This window comes from Bombina bombina, chromosome 4 (genome assembly GCF_027579735.1).
Source record: "Bombina bombina isolate aBomBom1 chromosome 4, aBomBom1.pri, whole genome shotgun sequence".
Classification (NCBI taxonomy): Eukaryota; Metazoa; Chordata; class Amphibia; order Anura; family Bombinatoridae; genus Bombina; species Bombina bombina.
This window is the reverse complement of record NC_069502.1, coordinates 1,109,948,748-1,109,967,941: the sequence shown is the minus strand read 5'-3', so window position 1 is coordinate 1,109,967,941 and position 19,194 is coordinate 1,109,948,748. Positions and strand designations below refer to the sequence as shown.

The 19,194-nt window shown below is 42.4% G+C and overlaps 1 protein-coding gene across 2 annotated transcripts in view; it reads right to left on the bottom strand.

Annotated features, from left to right (window-relative positions):
- The window catches only part of HHAT (hedgehog acyltransferase), a 1,153,474-nt gene that overhangs the window by 669,408 nt on the left and 464,872 nt on the right, over positions 1-19,194 (bottom strand). The window lies entirely within an intron of this gene.

The window sequence follows — 19,194 nt, the reverse complement described above, 5'->3', positions numbered from 1 at the left end:
GCGACGGTGTAAGGGGGGCAGATTAGGGGTTAATAAATTTAATATAGGTTGCGGCGGGGTCCGGGAGCGGCGGTTTAGGGGTTAAACTATTTATTTAGTTGCGGCGAGGTCCGGGATCAGCAGGATAGGGGTTAATAACTTTATTATAGTTGGCGACGGTATAGGGGGGGCAGGATAAGGGTTACTAGGTATAATGTAGGTGGTGGCGGTGTCCGGGAGCGGCGGTTTAGGGGTTAATACATTTATAAGAGTTGCGGCGGGGTCTAGGAGCGGCAGTTTAGGGGTTAATAACTTTATTGAGTTGCGGGGGGCTCCGGTATAGGGGGTAGAACAGTGTAGTTTAGTGTGGGTGCTTAGTGACAGGCTAGCAATAAAGCTGTCAAAAAGCCGAAGAGCAGCGAGATCGGATGAGTGATAACTCTCACAATCCGCTGCTCATCGCCCCTTACTTGGTGCGCGGCTTTTTGACAGATTTATGGATAACTTAGGCGAAATTTTGCAGGTCCGCGGCGGCGATGGTAGGCGAGCTTAGGCGGGCGTATTGGGCCGGCGAAGGCAGGTAAGTTGACACGTTGATAACTAGGCCTCGATGAGTCTACGGATCATCATTAATTACAGTTGGGAATATCACTCCCGCCCAGCAGGAGGCGGCAAAGAGCACCACAGCAGAGCTGTTAAATATCTCCTCCCTTCCCTCCCACTCCAGTCATCCGACCAAAGTAAAGAAGAGAAAGGAAAAAACAAGGTGCAGAGGTGTCTGAAGTTTATAACATACTAACAACCTGTCTAAATAACAGGGAGGGCCGTGGACTCATCGTTTCAAGAAATAAATAAATTTATCAGGTAAGCATAAATTTTATTTTATTTTTAAAGACACGATGAGTCCACAGATCATCATTAATTACTGTTGGGAATCAATACCCAAGCTAGAGTACACAGATGATAAGGGAGGGCCAAGACAGGAAACCTAAACTGAAGGCACTACTGCTTGAAAAACCTTTTTCCAAAAAGAGGCCTCAGCCGAGGCAAAAGAGACAAATTTATAGAAGAGAGGACCAGGTTGCAGGCTTGCAAATCTGTTCCCTAAAAGGCTTCATTTTGAATGCCCACAAAGTAAAAGAAGTAGCTGTAACTTTCTTTCTTTTTACGTTAAGCAGAAGACTGACGAAAATCCTAGTCGTCTGAACAAAGAATCATAATGCACGTACCAAGTCCTGCCAAGAAGGATTAGGACATGAGGAAAGAACAACAATCTCCAAATTAATGTTACGTTCCGAAATTACTTTAGGGATGAAACCCTAATTTAGTACGTAAACCCACCTTATCCGAATGAAGAATAAGGTAAGGAAACTCATACTGTAAGCCGTGAGCTCTTACACTCTACAAGCAGAGGAATAGCAACAAGAAACAAAACATTCCAAGATTACACTAAATATCTAAGGAAGGCAGCGGCTCAAACTGAGCCCCTTGAAGAACCTTAGGAACTAAATTAAAACTACAAGAAATAGTAATGGATTTGAACACAGGCATGATCCTGACCAAGGCCTGACCAAACGAAGAACGTCTGGAAGTCCGTCCGACGTTCATGTAACCAAAATAGACAAGGCAGTAATTCGACCCCTTAGGGAACTTGCCGATAATCCCTTCTCCAAACCTTCTTGGAGAAAATACTTAATTCAAGGAATCCGAACTCTATTCGATTTTAAGAGTAGTCCTTGGATTCACAACAGCATAAATATTTACGCCATATCTTATGGTTAAAATTTTCCTAGTCAGAGGCTAACGAGCCTGAAACATGGTCTCAATGACCGATTTAGAAAATCCACGCTTAGATAAAATAAAGCGTTCATCTTCAAGTAGTCAATTTGATAGAAATTAGATCTTGATAAAAGAAGGGTCCTTGAAGTAGAAGGTCCCTCCTCAACGGAAGTCTCCAAGGTGGAAAATGACATGTCCACCAGGACTGCATACCAAATCCTGCGAGGCCACACCGGTGATATGAGGATTACCGACACCGTCTCCTGCTTGATTCGAGCCAAGACTCAAGAAAGAAAAGCAAATGGAGGAAATAGGTATGCGAGACAGAAATGCCAAGGTACCACCAGAGCGACTATCAGTACCACCTGAGGGTTCCTTGACCTCGACCCGTACCTTGGAAGCTTGGAATTCTGTTAAGAAGTCAAGAAATCCAACTGCAACTGAACCCCTTTGAAAATGAGGTTGGAGAAACACATCCGGCTGGAGTTCCCACTCCACCAGGAAAAAGGTCTGCCTAATTACGAAAACCACCTCTCAGATGTCCACCTTTGGGATGTGGATCATCGACAGACAGCAAGAGTGGGTCTCCGCCCACCGAATTATCTTGACTACCTCTGTAATTGCTAGGGAACTCCGTGTTCCTCCCTGATGATTGATGTATGCCACTGAAGTTATATTGTCCGACTGGAACTTGATAAATTGGGCCGAGGCTAACTAGGGCCAGGCCAGAAGAGCATTGAAGATCGCTCTCAGCTCCAGAATGTTTATAGGCAGAACAGACTCCCTGAGCCTTTAGGGAGCCCCAGACTGCTCCCCATCATAGAAGGCTGGCGGCTGTTGTCACATTACCCAAAAGGGTCTGCAAAGTAGGTCCCCTGGGAGAAATGATCCTGAGACAACCACCATTAAAGAAAAGCCCTTGTCTCCTGCTCCAGTAGAATTTGTGGAGACAAATCTGCATAATCTCCGTTACATTGTCCGAGAAAACGGGATGATGTCCTTGCCGCCACCATCAGCCCGATTACCTCCAACTGAGCCATTGATGGCCGAGGAGTGGACTGAAGTGCTAGGTAAGAATAGAAAATCTTTGATTTACTGACTACTGTCAGAAAAATCTTCATTGATAGGGAATCTATTATGGTTCCCAAGAAAGTTACCCTTGTATTTGGAACTAAGGAGCTCTTTTCCAAATCTACCTTCCATCCGTGAGATTGCAGGAAGGATAGCAACATTTCCATATGGGACTTTGCTTGTTGAAAGGATGGCATCTGGACCAGGGTGTCGTCCAGATAGGGCACCACTGCAATGCCCCGTAATCGAAGCCCCACCAACAGAGATCCCAGAATCTTTGAGAAATTTCTGGGAGCTGTAGCAAGACCGAAAGGAAGAGCTATAAATTAGAAGTGTTTCTCTAGAAAGGCAAACCTTAGAAACTTGTGATGATCCCTGTAAATGGGAACATGTAGGTACGCATCCTTTAAGTCCACAGTTGTCATAAAATGGCCCTCTGAGACCAAAGGGAGAATGGAAGTGAATAGTTTCCATCTTGAAAGACGGTACTCTGAGGAATTTGTTTAGACTTTTGAGATATAAAATTGGCCTGAAGGTTCCCTCTCTTTTGGGAACCACAAACAGATTTGAATAAAATCCCAGACCCTGTTCCTGTATCGGAACAGGAACTATCACTCCCAGGTCGGAGAGGTCTCTTACACAGCGTAAGAATGCCTCTCTTTTTGTCTAGTCTACAGATAATCTTGAAGTAGAATCCTGCCTCTGGGAGGAAAACTTTTGAACTCTAGTTTGTATCCCTGGGAGACTAGGTCTACTGCCCAGGGATCCTCTGAAATCCAAGTGTGAACAAAGAAGGAAGTCTGCCCCCTACAAGATCCGGTCCCGGATCAGGGGGCAGGCCCTTCATGCTGTCTTTGATTCAATAGCAGGCTTCTTGGATTGTTTTCCCTTATTCCAAGACTGATTGGGTCTCCATGAAGGTTTAGACTACTCCTGCTTGGAAGCGGAAGAGGAAGAATTTCTAAAGAAATGAAAATTACTCTGTCGTCCCTTTTCTTTGTTTCTCTTATCCTGAGGGAGAAGATGATCCTTACCTCTCGTAATATCAGAGATTATTTCCGTCAAGCCTGGTCCAAACAAGGTCTCCCCTTGTAAGGAATCGCTCAAAGCTTAGACTTAAAGGATACATCCACAGACCAAGGTTTTAACCATAAGGCTCTGCGAGCTAAAACAGAGAAACTTGAAATCTTTGCTCCCAGTTTGATAACTTGAAGGGAAGCATTCATAATAAAGGAATTAGCCAATTTAAGAGCTTTTATCCTATCCTGGATTTTATCCAGGGGAGTGTCTGTCCTAATAGCATCAGACAACGCATCAAACCAATATGCCGCCGCACTAGTGACGGTAGCAATGCACACAGATGGCTGCCATTGAAAGCCCTGGTGTACATACATCCTTTTGAGTAACCCCTCTAATTTTTGTCTATAGGATCTTTGAAAGCACAACTATCCTCTATGGGAATAGTAGTTCTCTTAGCTAAGGTGGAAACAGCTCCTACCACCTTGGGGACTGTTTGCCAAGCCTCTATAACCGAGTCGGCTATTGGAAACATCTTTTTAAATATAGGTACATCAAAATATTTGTTTAGCTTACTGGATTTTTTAGGATTAACTACGACTATGTGTCAGGGTTTTTTCCCTGTTGTTTGCCATGTGCTGCTGGCAGCCATTTTACTCACCTCTCTTGTTGACTATGGTGCATTGTGCTGCTCATTTCCTACACTTCCTTTTATAGCCAGACTGGTGTGCATCATCCATGTGAGACAGGATGCGGTCTCAGAATTGTGATGTCATCACTTATTATTTAAAGGGCCTCTGTTCAGTATGCTTTGCCTTTGCGTTGTCTCAGACCTGTTTGTGAGAGTTCCTGTGTTTTACCTGGCTGCCTGACGTCCTTCCTGGTTCCTGATCCCTGGCTTGTTCCTGACTCTGCTGTTTTCCTTGTTCCTGATTCCGGCTTGTCTGACTATTCCCTTTGGCTCCTGACTCGGCTCATCTGACTACCAGCTCTGGTTTTGACTCCTGGCTTGTTATTTGTCTTGTGGACTTTTTATTATTTTTTGCTATTAATAAAGGTGTGATTATTTTTGCACTTCTTGTCTCAGTCTGATTCCTGGCACCCTGACATTACGCAAAGGCCATGAATCCTGATGGTGCTAATAATCCACCTTTACCTGCCATCATTTCCAGGCTGGATGAACAGGATCAACGTTTGGATCAATTTGCACTAGCCCTGCAAACCCTGCTGACTCACACTGTACATTTGGACCAAAGTGTCCCGCAAGTTATGGCTGCTCCTGTTTCCGCTGATGCACCCATGCCTACCAGGAGCATGTCCGGTTCTGCACCTCTACCTCAGTGATATGGAGGCGATCCTATTCAGTGCAGAGGGTTTTTGAACCAGGTGGGCATTTACTTTGAGATGTTACCTCAGGCGTTTCCCACTGACAGAGCTAAGGTGGGATTTCTCATCTCGTTATTCTCTGACACAGCTCTTGCCTGGGCTAATCCTTTGTGGGAGACTAATAAACCTGTGATTTCGAATTACCCTGAATTTGTGGCCTCCTTTCGAAGGGTATTTGATGTTCCGGCTCGCTCCTCCTCTGCTGCTAAACGACTCATGTCCATTTAGCAAGGTACAAGATCTGTTGCTTAGTATGTTATTGAGTTCCGTACACTTGCCGCAAAAGTTGCTGCCAGAGATTTACCAGAGGATCTCGAGGCATTGGTGTCTTTTTTTATCCTAATTGACATCAGACTCAGAGAGAGGCCCTCTTTCAAGGAGCACTTGCGAAAGTCTCCTGTTCCGTTGTCTCCTACGTGTTTGTTCCCACCCATGCCTCCCTCTCCTCCCATGCCTCCTGGTCCCGAGTCACGAGGTACTGCTGAGCCGATGCAGCTGGGATTCACATGTCTCTCTACGGCAAAGAGGGCCTTTAGGAGGAGGGAGGGGCTCTGCCTCTATTGTGGGTTACAGGGCCACCTTTTGAAGTCTTGTCCTACACGGCCGGGAAACGCTCACACCTAAGGTACTGTTGGGGGCAGTCCTTGGGTGGTTTATCCTCGTCCCCGGAACCGCTTAAGGAGAAACCTTTGGTCATGGTTGTCCTTTCCTGGGTGGACTCCTCCATAGTCACTCAGGCTCTTGTTGACTCCGGTGCTGCGGGCTATTTCATTGACAGTGCTTTTGTATCAAAGCACTCCATTCCTGTTTTGCCTCGGTCCGTTCCACTTGATATTGAGGCCATTGATGGCAGGTCAGGCAGCCCTCACTCGTTACTCACGAAACTGCTCCGTTGTCCATGGCTGTTGGGGCTCTCCATTTTGAAACCCTCCAGTTCCAGGTGATAAACTCTCCGCATTTTCTGGTTGTTCTGGGTTATCCCTGGCTCCAAAAGCACAATCCCAGTCTCGACTTGCGCAGGTCTGAAATTTTGTCGTGGTCCCCGCAATGTATTGCCACTTGTCTTCGGAAACCAGTTAAAGTCTTGTGCACTTCTTCGGTATCTCAATTGCCAGAGGAGTACCGAGAGTTCCTAGATGTGTTTGACAAGGTGCGTGCCGGTACGTTGCCTCCTCACCGGTCTTACGATTGTGCCATAGACCTGCAACCCGGAGCCATTCCTCCTCGGGGCCGGGTGTACCCTCTGTCTGTTGCAGAGAATTGTGCTATGGAGGAGTATGTTGCCGATGCTCTGTCGCGGGGGATCATCCGCAAATCCTGCTCTCCTGCAGGGGCTGGCTTCTTCTTTGTGAAGAAAAAGGGTGGCGACTTAAGACCTTGTATCGATTATAGGGGTCTTAATCATCTTACCATTAAGAATGCTTACCCTATTCCGCTTATTTCGGAACTCTTTGACCGCCTAAAGGGAGCTACGTGAAGACTGCCTTTGCTGCCGCTCCAGTTCTGGCTCATCCTAACCCTGTCCTGCCTTTCGTTCTTGAGGTCGATGTGTCTGAGACTGGAGTAGGTGCCCTCTTGTCTCAACACCCTACGCCTGACGGTTCCTTGCATCCATGTGGTTTCTTCTCTAAGAAATTGTCTCCAGCGGAGTGCAATTATGAAATTGGCGACAGGGAATTACTGGCCATAAGTTTGGCACTTAAGGAATGGAGGCATCTTTTCGAGGGTACTAGCGTGCCAGTGCTCATTCTTACTGACCACAAGAATTTAACTTATCTATCTGAAGCAAAACGTTTGTTGCCCCAACAGGCCAGATGGGCGCTATTTTTTCTCGGTTTAATTATGTGGTCTCCTAGCTGCCTGGTAGTAAGAATGTTAGGGCTGATGCCCTCTCTCGACAATTTTCGCCTCTGTCCAAGGAGGAGTCTGTACCTACTCCTGTTATACCTCCTGACCATATTTTGGCTACCATACGTACTAATTTGACTTCTCCCTTGGGGGAGGAGATCCTGGCTGCACAAACCAATGCACCTCCTGAGAAACCTAGTGGTAAGTGTTTTGTTCCCGAGAATCTTCGTAATAAACTTTTGCACACTTACCACTATCCTAAAGCTGCAGGTCACCCAGGCAAGAACCAAATGATTTGGTCTGTCACTCGACAATTCTGGTGGCCAGCTCTTCGTTCTGATGTTGCTGCGTATGTTGCCTCCTGCTCAGTTTGTGCACAGAATAAGACTCCTCAACGTCTTCCTGTGGGTCCTCCTCAACCTATTGCTAATGGTGAGCATCCTTGGACACATCTTTCCATGGACTTCATTGTCGAGCTCCCTGTTTCCAATGGCAATACTGTTATCCTTATGGTGGTTGACCGTTTTTCTAAAATGTCACATTGCATTCCCTTGATGAAGCTGCCTACCGCTCAGGAGCTTGCTTCAATTTTTGCCCGGGAGGTCTTCCGTTTACATGGGTTACCCAAGTTGATAGTGTCGGACTGGGGTAGCCAGTTTGTCTCCAGATTTTGAGGTTCCTTTTGTGCTCAAATGGGGATCCAGCTTTCCTTCTCCTCTGCATATCACCCTCAATCCAATGGGGCTGCGGAACGGTCTAATCAAGCTCTGGAACAGTTCCTCCATTGCTATGTCTCAGATCACCACAATAATTGGTCTGAACTGTTACCTTGGGCAGAGTTTGCTCATAATAGTGCTATTAATGCTTCCTCCAAGTTATCCCCGTTCATGGCGAATTATGGGTTTCATGTCTCAGGGTATTCCGGCTTTGGAGGAGCATCTCCGGCAACTCCGTTCCACGTGGGTGCAGATTCAGGATTGGCTTCATAGTTCTATGCAGCGCCAAAAGTTCCAGGCTGATTGTAGGCGTCTGCCCGCACCTTCCTACCAGGTTGGTGAGAGAGTTTGGTTGTCCTCCCGCAACTTGAACCTTCATGTGCCTTCCAATAAATTGGCTCCCCGTTATGTTGGTCCTTTTTGAATACTCCGACGGGTTAATCCTGTGGCCTACGCTCTTGACCTTCCTCCTGCTATGCGCATCTCCAATGTTTTTCATGTCTCCCTCTTGAAACCATTGGTTTGTAATCGGTTTACCACTGTGTTGCCTTGTCCCCGTCCTATCTTTGTTGACAACCATGAGGAGTATGAGGTCAGCAGCATTATTGACTCTCGTATGTCCAGGGGCCGTGTACAGTATTTGGTTCACTGGAGGGGCTACGGTCCAGAGGAGCGTTCTTGGGTTCCCTCTGCTCCCGCCCTCCTCTGTGCCTTCCATGCCCGTTTCCCCAATAAGCCTTTTGTCCTCCCGCGGGGGAGGGGTCGTTGAGGGGAGGGTACTGGCACCCTGACAGTGAGAAACCCTACGCTACAGAAAATTATTTAAAAGGAAAGGGAGGGATGGGAAAAGGGGATTTGAAGTGGGGGGGCATCCTCACAAATGATTGCAGGGAGGGTGGAGGTAGGGGCACCACTACACTACAGAAAAAAATATAAAATCTATAGATATAATATTAATAAAAAACATATAAATTGGGTACTGTCAGACAGGTGCCAGTACCTAAGATGGCTGTTACTAATAAGAGGGGGGAAGGGTTAAAGAGCTGTTTAGGGGGATAAGGGATGTGGGAGGGTTGAGGAGGGATCACAACACTTTGACAAAAAAAAGAATAAAAAAAAGTTACGAAAAAAGCGAGGGTTGAAAAAGGGAAAAGAGCTGTTTGGGAGGGATCAGGGAGTGGAAGGAGTCAAAAATTAAACCTTATACGCCAATTGATTAACCCCTTCACTGCCAGGAATTTCACGTAAGGAACGCAGCTGCAATTAACGGCATTCTAAGTGACAAAAAGCAATGGCAAAGCCATGCATGGCTGCTATTTCTGAACAAAGGGGATCCCAGAAAAGTTTTTATGACCATTTGTCATGTTACTGCAGTAGTAGTAATATAAATAATGGCATCAAATATACCTTATACCTATATCAATACTTTGGGTTGTCTACTATACTATACTATATGTCTGAATATTGTTTTCCTAGGTAAATAAAAAAATCTAAATATCTATTTCTGTTTAATCAGAGTGATAGCAAAAATGCTAAAAAATTATCCGGTACTTTGGGCAAGTCTTACTCTGAAATTCCCGTTAGCAAAGGGGTTAAATTTGATTAAAAAAGTAAATTGGAAACTTTTTTAAATTGTATTCTCTATCTTAATCATGAAAGAAAAATGTTGGGGTCCATGCCCCTTTAAGCTCAAAGGACTGTAATTTCTGGCTGATATTTTGGCTCATTTTTAATATAGGCACCACATCTGCTGTACGCCAAACTTATGGTACAACCTCAGAAGAGAATTCTTAAAGATTTAAACATTATTTAATTGCTTAAAGGGACAGTCTACACCAGAATTTTTAATGTTTTAAAAGATAGATAATCCCTTTATTACCCATTCCCCAGTTTTGCATAACCAACACAGTTATAATAATACACTTTTAACCTCTGTGATTATCTTGTATCTAAGCTTCTGCAAACTGCCCTTTTTTCAGTTCTTTTGACAGACTTGCAGTCTAGCCAATCAGTGCCTGCTCCCAGATAACTTCACGTGCACGAGCACAGTGTTATCTATATGAAATATGTGAACTAACACCCTCGAGTGGTGAAAAACTGTTGAAATGCAATCTGAAAAGAGGTGGGCTTCAAGGTCTAAGAAATTAGCATATGAACCTCCTAGGTTAAGCTTTCAACTAAGAATACCAAGAGAACAAAGCAAAATTGGTGATAAAAGTAAATTGGAAAATTGTTTAAAATAACATGCTCCATCTGAATCATGAAAGTTTATTTTGGCCTAGACTGTCCCTTTAAGCACATTATTTTGTATCAGCAAATTACATGTTTTCTGCAAGGGTTTTGTAGCATTGATCTGTAAAGCCACTGGTTCTTCCTTCCTTAGATTTCAGTGGACCAACATTTCAATTCTTACATCTTTTGCATTTATGTACTTTTGGATATTATTTTGCTTTTATTAACTATCTATTTTCAATTTCTAGCTCCCCCGGATGAAAAGTCTGACGACTTAGAAAATCCGCTTCCCAGTTCTCCACTCCTGGGATATAGATTGCTGATAGATGGCAAGAGTGAGTCTCTGCCCATTGAATTATTTTGGTAACCTCTATCATCGCTAGAAATCTCTTTGTTCCCCCCTGATGATTGATATATGCTACAGTCGTGATATTGTCCGACTGGAATCTTATGAATCTGGCCGACGCCAGCTGAGGCCACGCCTGAAGCGCGTTGAATATTGCTCTCAGTTCTAGAATATTTATCGGGAGGAGAGCCTCCTCCTGAGACCACAATCCCTGTGCTTTCAGGGAATTCCAGACTGCACCCCAGCCCAATAGGCTGACGTCCGTCGTCACTATGACCGACGCTGGCCTGCGGAAACACATTCCCTTGGACAGATGATCCTGTGACAACCACCAAAGAAGAGAGTCTCTGGTCTCTTGGTCCAGATTTATCTGAGGAGATAAATCTGCATAATCTCCATTCCACTGTTTGAGCATGCAAAGTTGCAGTGGTCTGAGATGCAAGCGAGCAAACGGAACTATGTCCATTGCCGCTACCATTAAGCCGATTACCTCCATACACTGAGCCACTGACGGGCGAGGAATGGAATGAAGAGCTCGGCAGATAGATAGAATTTTTGATTTCCTGACCTCCGTCAGAAAAATTTTCATGTCCACCGAATCTATCAGAGTTCCCAGGAAAGGAACTCTTGTGAGAGGGATAAGTGAACTCTTTTGTATGTTCACCTTCCACATGTGAGATCTTAGAAAAACCACCACGATGCCCGTGTAAGACTTGGCTAGTTGAAAAGTTGATGCCTGGATTAAGATATCGTCCAGAGAAGGCGCCACAGCTATGCCCCACGGCCTAGCACCTTTGTGAAAATTCTGGGAGCTGTGGCCAATCCGAAGGGAAGAGCCACAAACTGGTAATGCTTGTCCAGAAAGGCGAACCTGAGAAACTGGTGATGATCTTTGTGGATAGGAATGTGTAGATATGCATCCTTTAAGTTCACGGTGGTCATATATTGACCCTCCTGGATCATTGGCAAAATAGTCCGAATGGTCTCCATCTTGAAGGATGGGACTCTTAGGAATTTGTTTAGGATCTTGAGATTTGTTAGGATCTTGAGATCCAAAATTAATCTGAAGGTTCCCTCTTTTTTGGGAACCACAAACAGATTGGAGTAGAACCCTTGCCCCTGTTCTGTTTTCGGAACTGGGCAGATTACTCCCATGGTATATAGGTCCTCTACACAGCATAAGAACGTCTCTCTTTTTGTCTGGTTTACAGACAATTGAGAAAGATGGAATCTCCCCCTTGGGGGAGAATCTCCAGACTGACTTAGATTGAGTAAAATTCCCCTCTTGCTTTGCGGTAGGGGAAGAGGGACCACCTTTGAAGTTCCGAAAGGAACGAAAATTATTTTATTATTCGTCTTATCCTGAGGAAGGGCATGACCTTTCCCTCCAGTGATGTCTAAGATGATCTCTTTCAGTTCAGGCCCGAATAGGGTCTTACCCTTAAAAGGGATGGCTAAAAGCTTAGCTTTTGATGACACATCAGCAGACCAGGATTTAAGCCATAACGCTCTATGCGCTAAAATGGCAAAACCTGAATTCTTCGCCGCTAATTTAGCCAATTGAAAAGCAGCATCTGTAATGAAAGAATTAGCTAGCTTGAGAGCCCTAATTCTATCCAGAATATCATCTAATGGGGTCTCAACCTGAAGAGCCTCGAACCAAAAGGACGCTGCAGTAGTTACAGGAACAATGCACGCTATAGGTTGGAGAAGAAAACCTTGGTGAACAAATATTTTCTTCAGAAGACCCTCTAATTTTTTATCCATAGGATCTTTGAAAGCACAACTGTCCTCGATAGGTATAGTTGTACGCTTAGGGTAGAAATAGCTCTCTCCACCTTAGGGACCGTCTGCCACGAGTCCCGCACGGCGTCAGATATGGGAAACATTTTCTTAAAAGTAGGAGGGGGAGCGAACAGAACACCTGGTCTATCCCACTCCTTAGTAACAATTTCCGAAATCCTCTTAGGGAACGGAAAAACATCAGTGTAGGCAGGAACCTCTAGGAATCTGGCCATTTTACACAATTTCTCTGGAACTACAATAGGGTCACAATCATCCAGAGTCGCTAAAACCTCCCTGAGCAATAAGCGGAGGTGTTCTAGTTTAAATCTGTCTGAGGGAACATATTTCCTGAATCAGAAATCTCTCCCTCAGCCAGCAAATCCCTCACTTCAGAACATTGTGAGGGTACATCGGATATGGCTAATAAAGCGTCAGAGGGCTCAACGTTTGTTCTCACACCAGACCTACTGCGCTTCCCCTGCAACCCAAGCAGCACCTCTGTGAGGGTAGTATTCATAACTGCAGCCATATCTTGCAGGGTGAAAGAATAAGAGGCACTAGAAGTACTTGGCGGGCGTTAACGGTTGTGACACTTGGGGAGAATTAGATGGCAAAACCTGATTCTCTTCTGACTGAGAATCATCCTGCGACATACTTTTAGTAGCTAAAATATGTTCTTTAAAATTTATTGACCTTTCAGTGCATGAGGGACAGATTCTAAGTGGAGGTTCCAAAATGGCTTCTAAACATATTGAACATTGACTGTTGAACAGGCTAGTAATGACTACAAACAAGCATGAAAACACTTTATTTAGTGAAAAAAATAACAATCTTAAAAAACGGTACTGCGCCTTTAAGAGAAAAAAAGCATACACGTTCTGCAAAACAGCCTAAACATGCACCAAATTTTTCAAAATTTTGTATGTAGACACAATATAGGTAGTTAAGATTGCACCACAATTTTTTTTAACAATGAATCCCTTAATTTGCAAACCGGATCGAAAATAGGCCCAGATCCGGAAAAAAATACACTCTCAGCACCTTGCCACAGCCCTGCTGTGGCCCTACCTGCCCTCAGGGATCGAAAATGTGGGGTAAAAGCTTTGATTTGGCCCAAAACATACACCGGCCCTCAGAAGTTAGGGTTTGCCGCTTGCTGATAAAACTAACTGCGCATCTGAGGCGCGAAAATAGGCCCCGCCCATCTCATGCAATGTCTCCACAGCCTTAAAGAACCGCACCAGAGCGGTTATAACTAGCCATGTGGGTTCTGAGACCCAAAAGTTAAGCCATGTGTGCCCTTAATAAAGTTTGCCCAAAACGTTATTGCCCACAAAAACGTTAAAGCACTCCCAAATCAAAAAACGTTTGCTCACAAACATCTGCAATTCAGTGTCAACCATATTTGTAATTGGCCCTATATGCAAGCTAAGTAATGCCCTTCTTTTAGCTCTAGGATTACTGCTTACCCTTACCCTCCTGGGTATAATGTCAGCCTTTCTGAAATACACAGTCTCTCCAGAAAAATATGACTGAACATACCTCACTGCTGCATAGCATGAAACCGTTCCTCAAACTGAAGTTTCCTGTACTCCTCAGCCTCTGTGTGAACAGCAATGGACCTTAGTTACAAATGCTAAGATCATCATTCTCCAGGCAGCAGTCTTCATCCATCTGCTGCCTGAGAGTAAATAGTACACACCGGTACCATTTAAAATAACAAACTCTTGCTTGAAGAAATTAAAAACTAATATTTTATCACCTCTTTCACTTTACCCTTCCTAGTACTTAGAGTAGGCAAAGAGAATGACTGGAGGGTGGAGCTATATAGACAGCTCTGCTGTGGTGCTCTTTGCCACTTCCTGTTAGGAAGGATAATATCCCACAAGTAAAGGATGAATCCGTGGACTCGTCTTACCATAGAAGAAATCAATTTATCAGGTAAGCATAAATTTACTTATTTTCAATTTCTAGCCTAGCCCATTTGATTGCTCCGTTAGCATCATAGTTCTGTTGGCATTATTGTATTTTGTATAAGATGCCACTAACCCTTCTGACTTACAATACATTACAAAAGAAAACAATGTAACTGCCATTTCATGTCTGACCCTTCTACTAAACTGCATTGGCTTTATTTTTTAAACTGTATTTCCTGATGGTATAAGTTGAGATATTCTACTTCTCCTCTGTGTTCTTTCTAGAGAAAAGCTCTTCCCACTCAATGAGTTGTAAAGATGCCTTTAGCCTACTGAAACTGTCTATTTTAAAATTAAGGGCTAGATTACTAGTGGAGGGCAAATGTTTGCGCATAAGCGATTTTGGGTTTTCACGATTGTTTGCAGCAGGTTAAATTGCACTCTTATTACAAATTGAAAAAAAACGTGATCTAATAAAAAAACAACAACAAAAAAACATTGCACACAAAAGTTATAAGTGCTCAAAGATATGTGGTCTCAGATGGCTGGGCTGTTGCTGCTAGACACTTCCACTTCACACAAATAGCATTTACATATAACAGAGGCAGATCTTTCACAAACTGACTTGTTGCAAAGGAGGCATGTTATGACAGCGTCACATTTAAAGTCACTGAGCTCTTCAGTACGGCCCATTGTACTGCCAATGTTTGTCTATAGAGATTTCATAGCTATGTGCCGGATTGTATGCATCTGTTAGCAATAGGTGTGGCTGAAACACCTGAACATACACTGGGAATTGGTAAGAGAACCAAAAAGGTTTAGGGTTTAATTAGCACTCATCCCTAAATACGTGAGGGTTAAAAAATTGAATTTTTAATAAAGACCAAAGTAAAAACAAGGTTATACCTTGATAAAGTACCCACACTAAAACTGTACACCTAGCCCCCCTGTTTCCTGGCCGATAACAGCTCCCTCGGCTTCAGGTGTCAGGGACTAGGGACAGTGTTAAAACCAACAAATAGTGCACAACAAAGTGCTTACTGCAAGCACAAACGCGTTTCGGCGGTGTTATTCAGCCTTTCTCAATGTGATCGTTCAAGCCGAGGCCCGGGTGCCACCCTCTTAAGTAGTGAATGTGTGTAAGTTCTTAGCCAATCCCTGTCCTGCATGACAAACCGCCCAGTCAGTAGCCAATGTGAAGCGGTGTGTAATGGGCGTAATTGCCGGTTGCGGTATGATTGGATCTAACAACTGTTTCAAACACCAATCATAAGCCAGCAGTGCTAGAGAAGTGCTTGTTGAAGTATTGTGAATCAATTTCTTGTAAAACACTAACCGTTAGCAGATATAAACATAGCAGATCGGTATCAACAATCAGTTATTGAATTGTTTGTGAACCTCTTACACTCCTTGCATCATAAGCCCACCTCCGATTCTTACGTTACAGTCAGGTGTTCACAAATTTTTATCGCAATATGTGTCAGGTTCATATGGGCTCTCTACATCCTTCGTGTGCCATATCCAAGTGGCTAAAAGGCTTCACGGCTATACCAATTCCATACTGTAAAGCCCACCCTGCATCTCCTGTGTTAACCAATGTGTATCATCCTGATGTGGAGGCTTACTGACGTATTATCATATGGTTCCTAATAACCAAATTCCCACTATGTGAATCTTATTCATTGTCCGTTACATTAGCATGCTGTGTGTTACATTAGGGCTCACCTTCGTCTGTCATATGTGAGCTGTCATTAAAAGATTGATGATTTATATGGAATCATGTCTCAAAAAAACACTTTTTATACCATCCCTCTCATAGGTCACCATAGCTTAATAGGATTTACATGAGCGTCAAGGGGTTTATATTAACTTAATATATGATTGCAACAAAAAATATATATATTATATGGGCAGTGTGTTCACTTATAAGTAGTTATATCACATCCATTTAGTTCATACTTAGTCTTTCTTTCCAAGAGTCTAATATAACATATTAGTCTGCTCAAATAGACTCCAGGGTCATTACTCATAAAATGAAGTTACACAGTGCACTATGTAAGTTGCGTATATTGCACCCTATGTAATCACAATGATTATTAACCCTTGTGAGTACATTACTTAGAACACTTCTAAATGGTAACTATAGAATTGCATCCCCACATTAATATTTTTGATATATTATGCAAGTTAATATCCCAAGTTTTAAAGCTCAATAGTATCCCATAGTTAAGCATGTGGTGTATTATACATTCTTATACCATTGGATCATTATATGAACCTAATATACAGAATCAATACTCTAATTTTCTGGCTTGAGCCTAGTAAGGCAAGTATGAAGATGCATATGCATTATTCATGAAACACATTGTGTATGAGACGCATTATGTATATTTGATGGTATATATTGTATATCTGAGGGTAGTGATGTGTATAGGAGTCAATGGAAGTTAGAATCCAATTTTGGCTGGTATGGAAAATGGCAACAAGAACTTATTAAAAATAGCACATATTAACTGCCAATGATGTCATACTGTTGCATTTGCAAGCACAAATATAAGGTTCCCATCACTCTTTGGTAGGATTATAAGGTAACTATGTTTTCTCTGTACTTTTTCCTGTACCTTCTCCACCAGTCTGTACTTGCTATTCTCTCCTCCCATAAAAATGAAATTAGTATTTTTTATATCTATAACTGCATCCTAGTCTTCCAGGTTCCGGTTTAACTGTTGATAAATTTGCTCTAAGTGTAGACACATTCCTGTTATCTAATTTACCCGTCCCCCATCTCCGGCACTTTGGTCTCCACTCCTTGTTACCCCATTTAAAGGGACAGTAAACACCTTGTAATTGCAAGACATTTCTGTTGTGTTTCTATAGAACATATCAGCCAAGTCTAAATGTTTTTAAAACAAATTAATATTGTTTTTACTGTAATTATGTTTCAATAGCCAAACTACACCCACAGATTGCCAATACAGGCTTTAGTCTTTAGTTGGTATAAAGTACTTTGTTTTGCAGTTGTTACCTGATAAAGCAATTAGGGTTAGATATGTTGCAGGGTTAATCTTTAGAAGGTGTATTTTAAGTGAGAATTAGAAAATGCTAAATTTTCAGAGCTAAATTAAATGAAAGGGGCAAAATAAGGAATGAACGTATATTGTCTCATTACATATGAACATTATATATAAAAAATCTCAAGGTGTTTGTAGTCTCTTAAGGTTCTTAAGCATTGTACTCAAGTGTAAAAAAACCTAAATGTATTTAAAGGGACAGTAAAGTCAAATTTAAACTTTAATGATTCAGATAGAGCAAGCAATTTTAAACAACTTTCCAATTTACTTCTTTTATCAAATTTGCTTTGTTCCCTTAGTATCTTTTATTGAAGAGTAAAACTAGGTAGGCTCATAAGAGCTCAGGAGTGTGCACGTGTCTTTAGTACTCTATGGCAGCAGTGTTTTGCAACATTGTATAACAAAGCTAGACTCCTGAGCGCTTATGAGCCTACAAATTTTTACTCTTCAATAAAAGAGAAAAAAGAATGAAACAAATTTGATAACAGAAGTAAATTGGAAAGTTGCTTAGAAATTGAATGCTTTATCCAAATCATTGAAGATAAATTGTGACTTTACTGTCCCTTTAATATGTCTATTGGTTTCCTGGGGTAATGGAGAGAAGACTTCCAATGTGTCCCTTTCCTCAATATCAGTCAACACATGTAAAGATCATTGTCATATGCTCAGTGCCATGGAATAGTAGCTCGTTTCTCAATAAAATGTTTACTAAAAAAAAAGAAAAATAATTATAAAAAACCTAGTGCTCTAAATTCCCAAAATCTTTCTTCTTACACCAAGACTTATGCCACTTATGAAGCTGCCTTTTTACTGTACCGCCTGGCGCAGGCGGTATCTAGGTCCTATTGCTAAGCGTGCTTCCTAGATCACTGAACTTATTTTTTGGTACCCTACAATTTCCACTGATTTTGTCATTGGTACCAATATGAACCACAACATCTGGAACATCTTCAGCTCTTCCCAATAATTTGTCTACTAAAAAAAGGAAAATACTGAACCCCAGCGTGCAAACATTGTGTCATTTTTCTTTTCTTTCGTTTCTAGTGGTACTTCTTTGCTGTGAGAGATAGCATGTATTTGGCCTCAATAAATCTAGACAATTAATAACAAGGGCAGGCAATATAGCATCTTTGTCTATTTTCAGAGTGTTTTCCACATGCACCAAACCAATGTTCCATTTGAAAACGTCTTGGGATACTCAATAAAAAGTTGAAAATTTCAGTTTTACCAAGTCCCTTTAGCTGATTAATTAAGTTAGTGTAACATGGGTCTGTAAACGTGCGGATAATTATTGTTATTTTAGATTATGATTGCTCTGAGCAATACTGTCCTATGATAAGTATGGTGCCACTTTTCGGCGATACAATGTTATAGGTGCAGAGAAACAATAGAAAATGTGTGAATGTGCCAACACTGTATAGTGTTCATTAGAAACCATAGTGCTGATAATTATAAAACAATACAAAGTTTTAAATAGTATATGCTCATACCAATGCATTCTCTGTAACCTTTCTTTCTCTTCTTCCTTTTTTGCCTATTCTTCACTCGCTATCTTTTCTTCTCCCTTTACAACTCCTCACATACTCCCTCAACCTCTCATCTCTTTCCTTCCCCCCTCTGACATTTCTTCTCCCTTGTCTGCCTCCTTCCCTAAATTTTGTTTTTCTCTCTTTTATTTCCATTTACATTTTTATCTATCCCTTCGCATTTCCCTCCAAAATCTCTCAGTGTTGTCTTCCTTTAGTAATATCTCCCTCTTTTCACTCTCCCCTATCTTTCTCCATTAAATAGTTTCTTGTTCCCCTATTATTTTGTTTCCTCTTTTCAGTCCCTCTCCTTTCTGCTATCTCTTTCCATTCTCCCTCCTGACATGCTCTTTCTATCCCGTTTCTCAAACGTTCCATACCCTTTGCCTCCTTTCCTTCTTTCTTTCTCATCAGAATCCCTTCATTTCTTGTCTCAATGCTTCCACGTGTCTCCTTCCCTCTATTCACTCTCCATCTGCCTTGCTCTCCTTTATTTCTTATGTCTTATTTATCTGTTCTAAT